Here is a 13,561-nt window from a genome sequence, read left to right as displayed (position 1 = left end):
CCTTTAATCACTTTAAGTATATGGTGCCACTCCCTTCTGGCTTGTAGAGTTTCTGCTGAGAAATCAGCTGGTAACCTTATGGGAGTTCCCTTATATATTGTCTTTTTTCCCTTGTTGCTTTTAATAATTTGTCTTTAATTTTTGTCAGTTTGATTACTATGTATCTCAGAGTGTTTCTCCTTGGGTTTATCCTTCCTGGGACTCTCTGTGCTTCCTGGACTTCGGTGGCTATTTCCTTTCCCATGTTAGGGAAGTTTTCCACTATAATCTCTTCAAATATTTTCTCAGGTCCTTTCTCTCTCTTTTCCTTCTGGGACCCCTATAATGAGAATGTTGGTGCATTTAATGTTGTCCCAGAGGTCTCTTAGGCTGTCCTCATTTCTTTTCATTCTTTTTTCTGTTCTGCAGCAGTGATTTCCACCATTCTGTCTTCCAGGTCACTTATCTGTTCTTCTGCCTCAGTTATTCTCTTATTGATTCCTTCTAGTGTAGTTTGCATTTCAGTTATTGTATTGTTCATTTCTGTTTGTTTGTTCTTTAATTCTTCTAGGTCTTTGTTAAACACTTCTTGCATCTTCTCATCTTTGCCTCCATTCTCTTTCCGAGGTCCTGGATCATCTTCACTATCATTATTCTGAATTCTGTTTCTGGAAGTTTGCCTATCTCCACTTCATTTATTTGATTTTCTGGGGTTTTCTCTTGTTCCTTCATCTGGTACACAGCTCTCTGCCTTTTCATTTTGTCTTTCTTTCTGTGAATGTGGTTTTCATTCCACAGGCTGTAGAACTACAGAAGAACTGTAGTTCTTCTTGCTTCTGAAGTCTGCCCTCTGGTAGATGAGGCTATCTAAGGGGCTTCCTGATGGGAGGGACTGGTGGTGGGTAGAGCTGGCTGTTGCTCTCGTGGGCAAAGCTCAGTAAAACTAATCTGCTTGTCTCCTGATGGGTGGGGCTCAGTTCCCTCATGTTGGTTGTTTGGCCTGAGGTGACCCAGTACTGGAGCCTACAGGCTCTTTGGTGGGGCTAATGGCAGACTCTGGGAGGGCTCATGCCAAGAAGTACTGCCCAGAACTTCTGCTGTCAGTGTCCCTGTCCCCGTGGTGAGCCACAGCCACCCCTCGCCTCTGCAGGAGACCCTCCAACACTAGCAGGTAGGTCTGGTTCAGTCTCCTGTAGGGTCACTGTTCCTTCCCCCTGAGTCCTGATGTGCACACTACTTTGTGTGTGCCCTCCAAGATTGGAGTCTCTGTTTCCCCCAGTCCTGTCAAAGTCGTGCAATCAAATTGTGCTAGCTTTCAAAGTCTGATTCTCTGGGAATTCCTCCTCCCGTTGCTGGACCCCCAGGTTGGGAAGCCTGACGTGGGGCTCAGAACCTTCACTCCAGTGGGTGGACTTCTGTTGTATAATTGTTCTCCAGTTTGTGAGTCACCCACCCAGCTCTTATGGGATTTGATTTTATTGTGATTGCGCCCCTCCTACCGTCTCATTGCAGCTCCTCCTTTTTCTTTGGACGTGGGGTTTCTTTTTTGGTGAGTTCCAGTGTCTCCCTTTCGATGACTGTTCAGCAGTTAGTTGTGATTCCAGTGCTCTCACAAGAGGGAGTGAGCACACGTCCTTCTACTCTGCCATCTTGAACCAATCTTGGCAACATATTTTTAAATATTATATGATTTGTTTGAATATGTTTCTTAAATAATGAGAGAGAAAAGAAGAGTTTTGGCTACTTTAACAAGTCACTGCAGGGCTTGCTTATTTTATGAAAATGAAATATCACTAAGCAGGAGGAGGTTGTTTTTTTTTTTAATTTTTATTTTTAAAAGTTATTTATTTCTGGCTGCACTGGGTCTTCATTGCTGCCCACAGGCTTTCCCTAGTTATGGCAAGTGGGGGCTACTCCTCGTTGTGGTGCACAGGCTTCTCATTGTGGTGGCTTCTCTTCTTGCGGAGCACGGGCTCTAGGCACACGGGCTCAGTAGTTGTGGCTCGTGGGCTCTAGTGTGCAGGCTCAGTAGTTGTGGTGTACAGGCTTAGTTGCTCTGTGGCACATGGGATCTTCCCAGACCAGGGCTCGAACCTGTGTCTCCTGCATTGGCAGGCAGATTCTTAACCACTGCACCACCAGGGGTCTCCCAGGAGGAGGTTATTTAAAGGCCCATAAAATTGTTGTTGCCAAAGTAACCTCCCCCTGACTTTAGGAAAATCTTGACGGGGAATCATGCCACAGACAGAAACAACACATCTCATTTTTCTTTCTTCTCTCCTTGCTTTAGCCTAGAGGGAAAGAACAAGGAGTTTCTCTATCCTCAGAGCTGCCTGGACCACATATGGAGTCAAGTGTCACTTTAAGAAGCTGAGTGATAAGGATACGCACATCTAGAGACAAGCAACCAGCAGAACAAGGACTCTGAAGACCAAGTCACAGGACGAAAATGTGCAGCACCTGGAAATGTCTAGTTTGGAGAGGGGGACAGTTAAGGAGAAATACAATAGCTAATTCAAATATTTAGAGGTCTATAATGTAGAATACATCTTAAAATGTGTTTGTGTGGTAGCAGACAGCAAAATCTGTCTGCATCTGAGCAAGTGTCTGATGGCAGCCCCCACCCCAACTGCAAGCAGTCATGCCCTTCCGTCCTCCTCCTCCACATTGTTGTTCCCCTGATTTTCTTGTGGGGAACCTGGCTACTTCAGCTTTCCCCACTGGCTCTTTTCCCTCATCCAAAAAATATATGTACAGATAGAGTACAAAAATATATCTAAAGACAGATATAGTCTTATTTAGCCCTCGTTATATAAGGGATGCTGTTTGCCTGGCCTGTCTATAGGAAATTTTATTATTTATATCAAACTGTAAATACATACATGTATATGCATATATATATATAATATATAATGTTGTGATTATAAACATAATTCACATTCCTTAGAGGGAAATATTAGAAAATGTAAAAAATAGGAATTATGCATAGTCCTACTACCCAAAATTATGCTACAATTATGCTTCTTTTCCTCATGACTATGCTCTCCGAGTATTTTTATAATACCCATCTCTTCACTCGTTAATACATAAAGATTTTTGTGTTATTAAAAATACTTCTAAATATTCAATGATTTTATAGTTTTCCATTATAACATTATTTTACTATTCTATTATTTTGGAGCATTAGAGTGATTATCAATTGTCCTTATTATATATTGGGTTAATTTGTTATTAACCCATCTATTTTTTTTCCTCAAAATTCTTATTTTGCTCCATGACCCTCTCCTTTAGGCATGTAGGCTTTGTCTCAGGGAAAGGATGAGAGGGCAGATGAAAATAGTTCATCCTCAGCTTCCGAGTTTTAAAGCAGACTTTTGAAACTTGCAGCAAAGACAAAGCAAAAAGTTATTTTATTTAAAGTCATTTTTGAGTCTCAAAAGTCTGACTTCTAGGGCTTCCCTGGTGGCGCAGTGGTTGAGAGTCCGCCTGCCGATGCAGGGGACACAGGTTCGTGCCCCAGTCTGGGAAGATCCCACATGCCGCAGAGCGGCTGGGCCCGTGAGCCATGGCCACTGAGCCTGCGCGTCCGGAGCCTGTGCTCCGCAACGGGAGAGGCCACAACAGTGAGAGGCCCGCGTGCCGCAAAAAAAAAAAAAAAAAGTCTGACTTCTGAGTATCAAAATCATGATGTATTTGTGGCATTTCATTTATGTCATGAACAATAAACTTGAAAGCATGTGAAATTAGCCAAAGTAGTTTGGAAGGGATTACAATTTATAAGGAAGAGAGAAGTGTTAGAAGATATGAGAGGAAAGCCATAGAGTTAGATGGTGTAGGTCTCTGAAAAGAGAGTCTGCCCTCTAACCATCATCAACCAGGGCCAAAACTCTTGGGAGGGGGTGAGGGGCAAAGAATCCCAGATAGATTTGGGGATCTGAGCATAGAGGAGACCAGTGCCCCACTTCCACTAGAGACTACGCAAGAGGTAAGCCTTAAAGGGGTCCCTGTATCACCATGGCAAGGTGACAGTGGGTAGAGATGGTGGCATGAGGAGTCTATATGAAGGCACCTGAGAAAGCTCCACAGAGCACAATTTTGCCTGTGCCTCCCAGAGAGACAAGGGGGGGGTGTGTCACTAAAAGAGAGCATGCACACTCATCACATCCCAGTGGCTGAAGGCAGCACAGTCACTGGAGACCAATGGGAACCCCAATGCCTCAGCAGACACCACACTGGGACAGTCACAGACCCCAGGAAACAGGTAGAATGACACATTTGCCAGGTGCCAGCCTAGGCAGAGAACGTCCCAAGTGTAGTGTCTTCTCCATGCCTTGAGGTAATGGAACTTCCCCCCAATTGAGAGGCAGTCTCAGAGGAGGAATCCTGAACTGACTGGGGGGAAAAATAAGCCTCTGAATTGACTAAGAAAGCCATAATTTGACTGAGTCTACCATGAATTGGCTGAGATTAAATCTCCAAGGGGAATGAGGAGCTCAATGTCAATGTTGAGTTGGAGAAAAATGATTACATTTTTGCACACCCAAATTTGTCACCACTGCATAATTAATACCATACTAAATAGTTTCATAGCAATGATAACTTTCAATGATAATACCCTTTCAACTGGGTCCCGTCATTTAATCTTTGCCCATTTATCCCTTCAACAAATATACTGAGCACCTGTATTTTCTAGGCATTGTACTAGACAGCTAGAGCAGAGAACAAAACAGGTGTAGCTGCTCACTGTCTTCACTGACTTCCAACTAGGAAGACTGACAATGAAGAAGTTATTACAACAAATTACTATGGCCACTATGACAAGGGAGGAGTCCTAACCTACCCTTCTAGGCAAAACAACAGTGACACAGAACCCCCACAGAATTAGCAGAAGTAAAGAAGGGAAAAGTATCCCAGAGAAAGAAAACAGCATACCCAAAGTGCCAGGAGTCACATAGAGAAGGATGACATGGCCACCCATTGCTGAGCATGCATTCAGCACTTGAGGATACATATCGTGTGTGTTATAAATGGAGTTTCAAATTCAGGGGGTTACGATGCCATAGTTTAAAGAAAAAGGTAGGACTAAGAACTAGAACCAGAAAAATAAATTCTGTGAGCAATACTTTCTCAATATTTGATAGCTTACCATTTCTATTTCCACTTAAATAGGTAAAGAGATACCTCATTTTTCTATGACTGGAACAGAGACAGCTAATTGCTTACCCCAATATTCATTTTCCACTTTTTCTCTGATTTAAAAAAAAAAAAAGTATTTTACTCAGTGCCATCATATGCCTAGCTTTTCTCCAACTTCAGAGGTGACCAACAGAAATAAATCCCAGACATTGAGAAGTAAAAATGTAGGAGGTACCTCTAGGAAATCTTCTTTAAAGTTTCCTTTGTCCTGCTGCCATTCTAGAATATGACCGTGATGTCTGCATCTCCAGCTGCCATCTTGAAATATAAGGACAAAGTTCATACTCTAGGGCTTGTAGTATGAAGAGTGGGAAGTATATCCTGATTACCAATAATTCTGTAGAGCCATAAGACTAACCCACCAAATTGCTTTCACATGAGAGAAATAAACTGTCAAGTTTAACCCACTGTTATTTTCTTTTCTGTTTATGCAGCCAAACCTAATCCTAATACAATGTTGTAAAGAGTTGACTTAGGATAGCTGAGAAGTAAATGTTCTAAATCTACAGCAAGGCCCAAGACACAAATCAGATAACTGTAAAGCTAAAAAGAAATCTAGAAGTCATTTGGTCTGTTTCGTAAACTTGACCATATCACTCTCTGGGGTACAGCTGTTCAAAAGCTCCTCCTCATTGACAAGATAATGTCGAAGTTTAAGTTTCTTGAATGGTCATGATCCAGTCCTTTCTACCTCTCCATCCTGATTTCCTATCAAAGAAATTATGTTCAGGAATTATCAACTATTTTTAGTATCCTGATACAACATGTACTTCATAAGCCCATGTGTTTATTATGTCCTGTTCTTACTGTTAAAAATATACTTCCCCTGCTTGGCCATTTTGCTCAAAAATGTACTTCTCCATGAAAGATGCCTACCTCCAAACCACCAGACAGACTGATTGCTTCTTCCTTTGTGTGATCTTTACGATATACATATTTTTTCTAATATTATACTTAGGCTTGTACATAAGTAGTCACCATCTAATGTGATATTGTTTATTTCTGTATTCCTAGTGCCCAGCCAATAATATATAGTCGTAGGTGCTGAATATTTGTTGAATTAACTTGCATTTCAGATTAGGAAATTAAGGACTCTGAAAGAGTAATCAACCTAGGTATTAACAGAGCACCAAAGTTTACATCAGGAGTCAAAAGAGAAAAGATGAAGCCAAAATATCATTTTTATATCTGATAGAGGTCAAGTTGGAAGACCTGGCTTATATTGATATCTTGGGACTCGCTAATAATGAAGTCCAGAATTGGGCAGACTTACCCAACTAGGCACAGAAGCACTGGACCAGGGCAGGACTCCCCATGTGGAATAATGGAGGAGAATTCATGGTCACGTTCAAGAGGAGAAAGACAAGAGCTGAGCTGAGCATGCCCTGTTATTCCTCCAAAATGGACTCATAGGCTAAGAATCTCCTCAGAGGCAGGGTGATTGATGGGGCAGAGGGAAGCCCAGACCTACAACTAATTGAGCTCCTTTCACATGACCAAAGCATCAGAAGTGGGAAAGAGGACCATTCCCCAGATTTTGATTCTCTTAACTCATTGGGCTTAAGCATGAAGCTGTGGATGCAAATAATCAATTAAAAAATCTATAATAAGAAGAGAGTTTTATTCAAGCCAAACTAGGACTACAGCCCAGGAAACAACTCTCAAGGGACTGCTCTGAAGAGGTAGGGGAAGAGCCAGTATATATATGAATTTTTTGGCTGGGAAATACAGTCTAGCATATATCTTGGTAAAAAATTACTGCTAATCACAAAAAACAGATATCTCAAGTTAATGATTTTAGTGTTTTTCTATGTATAGGAAGATGCAAGAATCTGGAGTCACTGAAATTCTTCCTTAGATATGCACCTTAACTATCTAGGACCCCCGATATATCTGAAGGACAGAATGCTTCATCCTGTTTTGTTTTTTTGCATCCTGAATTCCCCTTAGGGCACACTGTCAGTGGGGCAACTGCAGTGGGTTGTGATTTAACTCTTTGTATAACTGGATGATGAGTGACACTCTTTTCTTTAATGGTTAAAGCAGATGTACAATGTATGGTTGACAGGCCATAAGAAAGTTCAAGCCAAATCATGTTATAAGCCCAGAATGACTTCCCCATACCTCAGTATGTGAAAATTTCTTCCATCAAAGCCTATGGTCAGCAAGAGTTGTAGCTGTCTGCCTTGGGAGACCTTTCAGGAGGCCACCTTCATAAGATCACAAGCTACACGTCTCTGCTCTTTTGAGTTTCCTCCTGGGTCTAGTGGCAGGCAGCTTAAAAGTCGTCCCCACAAGAATCTGCAATGTGTCAGATGAATACATTCAATATATCAACTTTGAATCCACTCCATACCAAAAGCTGAAAATGTATCCCCTATTCTATTTTCTGTCCCGAATTATGTCCACATATGCTGTCCAATACAGCATGACAAAGGTTCTGCAGAGATTAAATGCTATCTTGAAGATACTTCGATAATAAAACGCCTATAAAGAGATGCTTCAACTTTGAACACGATTTCCTTTCTATTATTAAATTTCATGAAATAAATTAAAGTCCAAAGACTAAATTCTTTTACAAGTTGAAATTCAAAAACATTGAAATCCAAGGGAACTAAAGTCTGAAATCAAATTCTTGTGTGTTCAAGTTCAATGTGCAAAGTTCAATTACAAAACAAAAACCATTTGCTGATTTGTTATTCTCCCGAGGCTCAACAAGAGGGATTTTTCTGCCTTGGTAGAGTGGGGTCTCTTCAGCAACTACAACAGATCCTCTCTGGAATGGATTTGGAGTTTCTGAAGCCCCAGAAGTCATAGTAATTCAATACTTAGTCCCTCAGGAGCCTCACTCCTAAAGAACCCTAAGAGTTAACAGGACACAGAGAACTATCTCAAGGTTTTTCCAGATCCATCTAGTTTAGAAAGCCATTCTCCTGCCCTTAGATCAATTACAAAATTACATTCCCAGAACCAGGGCTACCAAGAGCCTAAGAGAAATCTGATGATGTCTGGCAAAAAAGGAAAATATTCTTGGATTCAACGTAGTAGGAAGTCTGTCATTCAAGACCAATTGTCCGGATTGCTTACTTAAGCCAAAGGAAAATTCTCCGAACAAGAAGTTATTTTGAGACTACACTTGCATTTAGCACTTTCATTTACATTTCTTTACATTTACATTTTTGTGAGAAAAAAAAATATCTATGCTTCCTGCATCCTCACACAGTGTCACTTGAGGCATTTCTGCCTCATTGCACATTTAGATAACTGTAATGGGGTCAGCTCCAATCACAGGAACTCAAGTACCTTTCTTCCCCATCCAGCACCTCTTAATTCCATTTTCCTATTAAACCTTGGGCCCCTAATGCCATGTAGTGACATAAGTGCACCACCTCTCAGAAAGAGGCTTTTTTGGTCCTGTGCCACAGTGGCTGCCTCACTGCCTCTGGCTCCGGGATTGCTTGGGCAGTGAAACTCACCCCCTAGAGAAGAGTTTCCATTCATTCCCAATTTGTTTTGGCTGAAGACCCACCCTAAACAGATTCCTACACTAAGTGAGTTTGATGCTTCTGAAGCTTGTGTCCCTGGGGAAAAGTTTTAAATGTCCCAGCGTCTGAGTAGCTTTTTTTGTTCAACTACATCTTTTTTCTGAAGTACTGAAACATACCACTGGTACTGAATTTCCCTCTGTTATTTCCCCACTCCTTTCAAGAAGGCTATTTGAGCTTAACAATTTAATCTACTTCTTAAAGTGGCCACTTTCCTTCTCTAATCCGTGTGGGAGCTAATGCTACTTGTTGAAACTTAGCGCCTCCCTTCCATTTATTTCATCTTTGCTTTCTGGTTCAGTTATTTTTATAACTTCTCTGGATTCTTCATCATCATCATCATAGAGAATAAATCAACAAGTTCTGGATTCGTTGTTCAAATTTTGTCTACCTTACTCTTGATGAGATGAATAATCCCCGCCTAGATATATTCTTCCATCAGACATTTAATCAAAGCCTGGACTTGTTCTCTGATTCTCACATCTAGATTTCATCACATCTTCTCTCAACTTTCTTTTAGGATCCTCATTTCATAAATGTACTGACCAAGGTCAGTAAGTTCCCTCAGGGCAAAGGTAATGCCTGTTTCAACTGCAATGATGTGTCATATGGAAACTCAGCTGAAAAATGTACATCTTTCAAACCACTACAGTTTCTTCTTGTTTTCCTAAGCAAATGAATTTATTACTAGAGGCAAACAGTTCCAGGCACTGAGCATTTTTGTTTCCTTCTACCTCTGGGTTTGTAATAATGTCATTTAGTTGAATTTCTATCTTAAGGGGATGGCATTATTTAATAAGGGCTCACATCTCTTATTTGTTCATTAAGTCTAACACAAGAACAAGGGTGAAGCCACAATTTGGGTGTCAGATATCAAGCCAGAGTTATAACTTACGATGTTAACATAGAGCCGATCTGAGATTCTATGATAGGACAGTGAGTCTTGAAAGTCAGAGGAAATGCCACATGGAATCAAGGTTAGTCAGTCCCTCCAGAGTGCCCTCCTTGATCCTGAAAGAGGAATAGAACCTAGTATTTCCAATCTAGATTACCTAGATTACCTAGGCTTGGTACTAACCATATAAAGCTAGAACATCTCTAGTGCTCTGTTCACATGCAGAATTCAGCTGCCTTGCAGTTGAAAAGTGGCAAATATTCTTCTGACAACCGATGCATAAAACAATTGTAAAACTCTTCTCTGCAATGGAATCTTTGTCTCAACAAGGAAAAGCAAGGCCTGTGCAGTAAACTAAAGCAATCTACCTGAAGCCCCCAACACAGCCAGAGGGTTGTGTCTTATTTTCTCACATAAATTGCATAAGTCATATGTTACAGTCACCTGCTAAGCTCAAAATACCTCATGACAGCTAAAATTTCTTTCTCAGGCGACAGAAATTCAAAGTCAAGTACAAAAGTGTAAAAACACATTTGGTCTAAAATAAGCCTCTATAAACCAGCAAGGTTTCTCCTCCAAACTAAAGTCCAAGACCCACGGTGTGGGCCCCGGATGCACAAAAAGCTTCTGACCAAATTGTCCCCCTCGAATTTTTCGTTTATTTTTCTTTCTCAATGTTGCTGGTGAATAAACAAAACTTGGGAATCTGAGAGCCCCTCCCCAATAAAAAGCACCTTTAATATACACTAGGCTTATAAACAAGTTGAGAAGTACAACAAAACAGAAAACTAGGAGGTCAAAATAATGCAGGCTGCAGGATATGGTTTGTTGGGGGGGCAGGGGCGGGGGTGCAGTGCTAGAGGTGGATAGGCCTCCCTGTAGGTAGGAAGTCTGACTAGTTAAGATTTATAACTTAGAACACACAGGCTCATTCCAAACAGGAAGAAAGCTGAAGCTAAGTCAAGCAGGTTCATTTATTCTTCCCAAAGTTGACAATCAAAAAAGACTCGATCTCTCTTGGAGCTGGATGAATAAAGGATGGAGAGAGACCTACAATGACATTAAGAGATCTCACTTTACAGGAAGGAAACATCAGAAATGGGAATTATTCCCAGCTAACAATGCTTGCAAACAAGGTTAAATTCTTTGCTTACTGTTTTTTATACTGAGAACAACGTTTCTCAATATATTTGTGCAATTCTGATAGGATATTCTCATATTTAGTTTTCAGTACCACATTGTGCTGCAATTTAATAAATCCCATTCGTGGATTACCAATGTTTCACAATATCGATATTAATTCATTTTCATAAAATTTGATATCAGAAAGTCAATTTTAGAATTTAGTCTTCAACTACACAATTTGGGGAATGTTCATAGTTATGTCTGTTATTTAATGTCTGGAAATTGATTTCCCATAAGATTATAGGCCAGATGATTCACTGACAACTAATTTCCCAAAGACTTCAGTAGGAGCATATGTGTAATGGCTTAAGAATGACCTTACACAAAAATATTCACCGTTTAGATGCACTGTATTATCAACTAAAGAATCCAATCTTTGCAAAACAGGAGATAGGGGGTGGGGAAAAATTAAGAATAGATTTTCCCTTAGATGACATCAGCAAAGTTGACTTCTTTCAACAATTCAAAAATCATTCTCATCTAACCTTTGTGTAAAGATAGCGTACACCTATATTATTTTATGCACTCAACTTACCCAAGATATATCATTACATTTATACACGTTCTTTACCTTCTTTTAACAATGATTTATTTTCAATGTACAGGTTTTAAGCATTGTTTTTTAAACTTATTACTAATTATTTTAGCATTGTATTTGTAAATTATTTAAACTTTATTTTCCAATAATTTACTTGTTTATATAAAAATACAATTAATTTGTGTATATTAACTTTATATCTTGCGAGCCTGCTAAATTCACTAATTTGTTAAAAGAATTGTTGTTTAGGATTTTTCAGGTACACAATAATTTCACCTGCTAAAAAAACAATTTTTCTCCATCCTTTTGTTTCCTTATGCCTGTTATGCATTTTTCTTGCCTTATTAAACTGGCTAGTTAATGATATACATGCTAACAGGCTGGGAGAAAACGTACTTACTTTGAAATGCAGCAAAAACATAAGATGACTAAAGAATGGAGTGATGGGTAGATATGTGATAAAGCAAATACAGTTAAATGTTCACTGTAAAATACCAGCATGAATGTTCATTGTCACTTTTTTTTCAGTTTTCTGTATGTTGGAAACTTTAATAAGATGACATTAGGAAAATAAAAACCAAAGCAACAATCCAATTTTGAGAGAGGGACTGAGGACAAAAGAGACAAGGACAAAGGGACATCATAGGTTTTGAGGGACAGGCTAAAATTGGTGAAATCCAAGGCTCAGGATTAAAAACAGATGAGCAGCTTCTCTGTCTCATCAAGAGAAAATATGAATGCACACAGAGTAAATTGGATACAAACAAATGAACATACAGTAATATAGGATGCATACATATTTGGTTTTGGTAGCTGGTTGGTAAGGATATAAGGTTATCTGCTCTAAATGAAGTTCTGGAAAAGGCATTGTGGAGACTGGATCTGAGAAATGTGAGTTTGCTGGGTAGTACTGAGGGCCTATTTCTTGGTTGGTGGCTATGAATGTAGTTGAGGGCAGTCTGTGCTCAACTGCCTGGATCCAGTTTCTTCACCTATAAAACAGGATAATAATGGCCAACTTCAAGATCATTAAGAGAATTAAGTGAGAGAATGCCTGTAAAGAATCTAACACAGTGTCCCACATAAAGACCAAGAACTTTTTTCCATGCCTACTTCTAGTGATTATTTTGTACAGAGGCACTTCAGGAAGTTGCTAAAGTTTCTCATGCTGCTATCTACAGAGAAGGTAATTTCAGTAGGCGATCAGCTCATCAAAAGAGCTGAAACAGGCACAGAAAGTACCAAGCCACAAAGGTACCATGCAGTGTTTGTAACCAGCATTAGGTTGTAATTTAAATGAGAGTTAAGGTTTGTAGGGACCACTTTCCTTTACTGAGAGGAAAGTAATTTATTATGTCTTTCATACCACAATCAAACTGATAAAGAGCATCTCATGATAACACTCCAAATTTCTATTGGAATTGTAAACAGGAAAGAAACCAAGGGGCAAATAGCTAATAAAATTTAGTTCATCAATTTGAAAAATATGAAATGATTATGTCTTTCTTGAGAACTAGGTAGAAAGAAAATGGCTGCTAAGGGTTGATTCTGTAATTTTTAAGAAATGTGTTTCATGATTTGGAGGGCTGTAATTTGGAAATAACATTTAAATTCCTATTACTCAGTTCTATAACTCAAAGTATAACACAGTACTTAAGGAAAAACCACAGCAAGAGGTTTTTTTTGTGTGTGTGACACATATTACACAACTTCAAACCTTAGGAACAAAATTTAATTTATATTATAAAAACATAAAATCAAAGGGGAGTGACATCAGTATCATGGCAGCTTAAGATGTACCTCATCTTTGTCTTCCCACCAACAATAAAATTTGGCATCCACCTATGGAAAGAAATCCCTTTCAGGAAGCTGCGGAATCCAGCACCATAAGCCAAGGGACCCGGGAGGAGTCTCGTCCAGCCATCCATCAGGTAATAGGGAGACAGGCCTCAGTCCCCGATGTGGACCCTGTCATGGCCTATAAACTGGCCCCAGCCTCTTTCAACCACCATCTAGGAGCCCCTGAGAACACCAACTTAGACATTCACTCAAGGACAAGAGAGACTTTGCAAAAGTTCAGGTTTCCAGAGAAGTCCCAGAATTCCATTGGAGGAAAAAAAAAGTTTGGATGTATTGGAGGAGGTAAGAGGGACAGTTTAACTTTACCCACATCACCCCTCCACCGAGGGATGGCACAGCTTAGGGCCAAGAGAGATCTTCCTC

General features: G+C 39.9%; 1 protein-coding gene across 5 annotated transcripts in view; it reads right to left on the bottom strand.

Moving 5' to 3' along the window:
* Positions 1-13,561, bottom strand: part of RFC3 (replication factor C subunit 3) — a 559,111-nt gene that overhangs the window by 304,001 nt on the left and 241,549 nt on the right. For 3 of the 5 annotated variants that reach the window (XM_070044071.1, XM_030882524.3, XM_060287867.2), the window contains 3 exons: positions 9,616-9,731; positions 7,300-7,476; positions 5,351-5,433 (listed from right to left, as the gene is read on the bottom strand). The exons of 1 other annotated variant lie outside the window; for it this stretch is intronic. The gene's annotated coding sequence lies outside the window, so the exon portion shown is untranslated. The remainder of the gene's footprint in view (positions 1-5,350; positions 5,434-7,299; positions 7,477-9,615; positions 9,732-13,561) is intronic. One more of the 5 variants, XM_060287864.1, reaches the window with a different exon arrangement.

The sequence above is a fragment of the Globicephala melas genome, chromosome 18, assembly GCF_963455315.2.
Source record: "Globicephala melas chromosome 18, mGloMel1.2, whole genome shotgun sequence".
NCBI classification, from domain to species: domain Eukaryota; kingdom Metazoa; phylum Chordata; class Mammalia; order Artiodactyla; family Delphinidae; genus Globicephala; species Globicephala melas.
The sequence above is the reverse complement of the archived record's forward strand: the minus strand, read 5'-3'. Positions and strand labels throughout refer to the sequence as shown.